Source organism: Corvus brachyrhynchos, unplaced genomic scaffold (assembly GCF_000691975.1).
Source record: "Corvus brachyrhynchos isolate BGI_N302 unplaced genomic scaffold, ASM69197v1 scaffold64, whole genome shotgun sequence".
In the NCBI taxonomy this organism is placed as follows: Eukaryota; Metazoa; Chordata; class Aves; order Passeriformes; family Corvidae; genus Corvus; species Corvus brachyrhynchos.
Genome location: NW_008237405.1, coordinates 100,161 through 104,855, shown reverse-complemented (window position 1 = coordinate 104,855; position 4,695 = coordinate 100,161). Strand labels below are relative to the sequence as shown.

Sequence of the window (4,695 nt, the reverse complement as noted above, 5' to 3'; positions counted from 1 at the left end):
TTCAAAAATTGGGAAGTGAACTTAGCAAAGGCCACCTGGATGGTCAATACCCGAGGGTCCATCAATCGAGCTGGTCCCACCGAGTCTGAACCCTTGCACACAGTGGATGGAGATAGAGTCCCTGTGGTACACCTGAGGGGTATTTTAGGAAAGACTGGATTAATCCCACCTCAGGCAAAGGCAAATCCATCCATGGGATTGTCTTTGCTCAAGGACCTGGTTACACTTGGTGGGTAGCGCAGAAAGATGGGGAAACCCACTGTGTACCACAAGGAGACCTAATCTTAGGTGAAAACTGTGTGTAGGGTTTCATTATATATATGTGTGTGTGTGTGTGTAGAGTTTAAGGAAGGTATTGATTTGGGATGATGTAGATGTTAATAGAATAAGGGGTGGATAATGTCCTGGGTTGCAGTGTATTCTATTACCATCCTCATGAGCTGTTGAAACCAGGAGGGGCAGTGTTTCCTTGCCTCCTCCCCCCAGACTATCTTTCTGTTAATGGCCCATCAATGCCCTGCCACATGACTCAGAGATAACTCCCTCTGGACTATCTTCTGTTAATGAGCCTAATCAACACTTGGCCTCATGACTTATCATCCCATTGTGAGATGCTCCACCCAGAGGGAGGAACCAAGCATTCCATCCTGGATATAATCTGAGATTCTGAACTCCAGAGACAACCTTTCCACTGGATTTCCAGAGGACAGGAGCTACATAGTCACCACTGGACCTTCTGAGGAAGATCAGACCCTTTTCTACAGGATCACCGCTTCAGGAGGACTGCAGCCACCATTCTACTGGACTGCTACCACCACCCTGACTAACAGGGTGTCAGGTTGTATCCTGACTCTGTCAGTTTGAACCAGTGTTTTCTTTTATTTTTTTTTTCCTTTTCTTTAATTTCCCCATTAAATTGTTATTCTGACTTGGTGCCTCTCACTGGTTTGTTTTCAAACTAGTACTGTGGGTCACCTGGTCATGGAAGGAGATCAGGTTAATCAAGCAGGAATTGCCTTTCATAAACCCATGCTGGCTGGGCCTGTTCACCTGCTTGTCCTGCATATGCAAGGTGATCTGGTCCATGACCTTCCCTGGCACTGAGGTCAGACTGACAGGTCTGTAGTTCCCTGGATCTTCCTTCCAACACTTCTTGTAGATTGGTGTCACATTTGCTAACTTCCAGTCAATCAGGACCTTGCTATTTAGCCAGGACTGATGGTAAATGATTCCAAGTGGCTTGATAGACTCAACTCCCAGCTCCCTCACTGCCCTTGGGTGGATCCCATCTGGCCCTGTAGACTTGTAGGCATCTAAGTGGAATAGCTAACCATTTCCTCCTGGATTATGGGGGCTTCATTCTGCTTCCTGTCTCTGTCTTCCAGCTCAGGGGGCTGAGTACCCTGAGGACAACTGGTCTTGCTATTAAAAACTGAAGCAAAGAAGGCATTAAGTGCCTCAGCCTTTTCCTCCTGCTTTGTCACTGTTTCCCTTTGCATCCATCCAGTAAAGGATGAAGGTCCTTTTTAGCACTCCTCTTTTTGCTGATGTAATTGTAAAAACATTTTTTGTTGTCTCTTACAGCAGTAGCCTTTGGCCCTTCTAATTTTCTCCCTGCATAACCTCACAACTTCCTTGTCGTCCTCCCAAGTTGCATGCCCCTTCTTCCTAAGGTGATAGACTCTTTTTCCCTCTGAGTTCCAGACAAAGCTCTCTGTTCAGCCAGGCTGGTCTTTTTGCCTTCTGACTAGTCTTTTGGCACATGGGGACAGCCTGTACCTTCATGGACTCCTTTGCCCTTCAGGACTGCCTTCCAAGGGACTCTTTCAACCAGTCTCCTAAAGAGGCCAAAGTCTGCCCTCCAGAAGTACAAGGTGGTAGTTCTGCTGACCTTTCTCCTTACTTCTCTGAGAATTGAAAACTATCATTTTGTGATTGCTTTGCCTAAGCCCCTGGCCATCACACCACCCATCAGTCCTTCTCTGTTTGCAAACAACAGGTCCAGCGGGACACCTCCCCTGGTTGGCTCACTCACCAGCTGTCACAAAGTTCTCTTCCACACACTCCAAGAATCTCCTCAACTACTTTCTCTCTGCTGTGTTGCATTTCCAGCAGATATATGGTAAGCTGAAGCCCCCTACAAGAATAAGGGCCAGTGATTGTGAGACTGCCCCTAGCTGCTTATAGAATATTCCATTCATCTCTTCATCCTGGTTGGATGGTCTATAACAGACTAACCAGAATATCTGCTTTGTTGTCCTTCCCCCTGATTCTTACCCATAAACACTCAACCCTATCCTCACCATCATTAAGCTCCAGAGAATCGAGACTCCACCACCTCTCCTTCCTTGCCTATCCCTTCCGAGGAGCTTCTAGCCATCCATTGCAACACTCCAGTTGTGTGATTCATCCCACAATGTCTCCCTGATGGAAACTACATCATAGTTTTCCAGCTGCACCATAGCTTCCAGGTCCTCCTGTTTGTTGCCCATGCTATGTGCATTGGTGTTAATGCACTTCAGTTTGGCTATCAATCTTGCTGCCTTTTCAGGGAGAGAAGCTCTAAATCCTGCATGACCATTCTCAGGCACTTCTGTGGTTTCTAGCACATTGTTAACCCTTGCATCGTTGCTGCCACATAGATCTCCATCCCCTACCTCTACCAAGGTGGTAGACCAAAAGACTTCACTAGCACACCATCCCTCAAATAGTGGTGTGCTGCCCCCAGGCTTATCTCCAGTGATCCTGATTTCACATCCTTTCCCCCTTCAAATCTAGTTTAAAGCTCTCTCAACAAGCCCTGCTCACTCCTGAGCTAAAATCCTTTTTCTCCTTTGAGACAGCTGTGCCCCATCTGTTGACAGCATGCTTGGTGTCATGTAAACTGACCCATAATCAAAAAACCTACAATTCTGCTGGCAACACCAGGCTTGGATCCAGGTATTCATCTATATAATTTTCCTATTTCTACCCCCATCATTCCCTCCAACTGGCAGGACAGAGGACACTACTTGCGCTCCAGATTCCTCAACCAGTTGTCCCAAAGCCCTGAGGTCCCTCTTGGTTGTCCTCAGACTTCTTGTTTTGACTTCTTAGTTGCCCACCTGAAAAAACAGTAGCGTATAATAATCAGAGCTGTACCAGGCTGGAGAGTTTCTTGGTGATGTCTCTTACCCAGGCCCCAGGAAGGCAGCACACTTTCCTGTGGGTTGGGTCCGGTCAACATATTGAGCCCTCTGTTCTTATCAGAAGAGAGACACCAATGACAACTACTCTTCTTTTTTTCTTGACTGAGGAGATTGTGATGCAGGGATTAGACTGACTCACCCTAGGCAACCCCTCCAAGCTGGATGGACCTTCATCCAGTTTTGGTGTGTGCCTGGCCCTCAAGTCCCAGAACCTCATACCTATTGTATAAGGGCACCTGGGAAGGTGAGGTAGACCAGGAGGGGATTTTTCTGCCATCTCAAGCAGAGACCAATTTCTATTCCCCCCTCCCCCCACCTCTTAGGTTCCCTCCTTCTGTCTGGTGGCAAGAGGGTAGGGGATCCTTCACTTCTTGTGGTGCAGCCAGCTGGTGTATTTGCCTCAGTGATGGTAGAGAGTGTTCCCACCAGTCAATCTCCTCCTCAAAGTCCCTGATACTTAACCTTTCCACCTCCTCTCTTAGCTCCACCACCAGGCTGAGTAAATCATCCATCTGGTCACACCTTACACAGCTTTCATCTCTACTGCTGTATAATACCAGCACCAGGCTCTGGCTCTCCCTGCAGCCTGAGCCCTGGACAGCTGCATGTTTTTGTGGGGGCTCTGTTAGTGTCGCCGCATCCTTTCTGGTGAATGCTGAGGACATGGCTACCTTCCAAGTAGTTACCATACCTGGGCTCCTCCTGAGGGCAATGACCACCAATTGAGCTCTGCAGCCAGTAGGGTGACCGCACCCTCCCTATGCATCCTTCCTTGCAAACTGCCATGCCAGGCCCTGCCAGTCCCTGCTGATGTGCCGTGTCCTGTTTGCCCGCCCTAGTCGCTCAAGCTCCCTGGAGCCTATTAAATTTCCTACGGTTGCCCCTGGAAACACCCACGCTGCGTCAGCCTTGCTCATGAGACCTGCCGGTTCCTAGCAGGTCTCTCAGCTCTTGCTCAGATTTCCCGGACTTCTGGAACTCCGCCCAGCTCGCTCCGCTTGCCTCAGGGACTGACCTTGTCAGAGGGGATTTTTTTGTAAACTGCTCTTAGACATACTACAAACAACAGAATTGGGATGCATATCCAAAATCTAGCCTTCTTCTGAGAGAAAGAGATAGCATAGATTTTAACAGTTGAAATTATCTAAGATCAAGGAAAGACTGAATCGTTTAACTTCATCTGCCTGTTTGTCCTCTTAATAGAGGGTACATTGCTCATGGACACTTCAGTTCTCTTTCTTCCTGTTTTGTTTTGCAAATCTGTTTTTTTCTATAGAAGTTGAGGTCCTTGCCCACGCAGTGAAACACAACCCAACCAATGGGAACGAGGCTGACCAGGGGCTAGGGAAACCCCATGCCTCCCCTCAGGGCCCCTCTCCCAGGGCTACATGGCAGGGGGAGGAGACCTCGACATTTCACCTGTTTATTTTTAACAAAAGAGATGTAAAACTTAACATTGAAAACAACAAGGACAGTTTCAAAACAAAACAAGCCACCCTCCTGAGTT

At 47.9% G+C, this 4,695-nt stretch overlaps 1 protein-coding gene across 1 annotated transcript in view; it reads left to right on the top strand.

The window, feature by feature from the left end:
• The window catches only part of LOC103613258 (guanine nucleotide-binding protein G(q) subunit alpha), a 127,398-nt gene that overhangs the window by 39,809 nt on the left and 82,894 nt on the right, over positions 1-4,695 (top strand). The window lies entirely within an intron of this gene.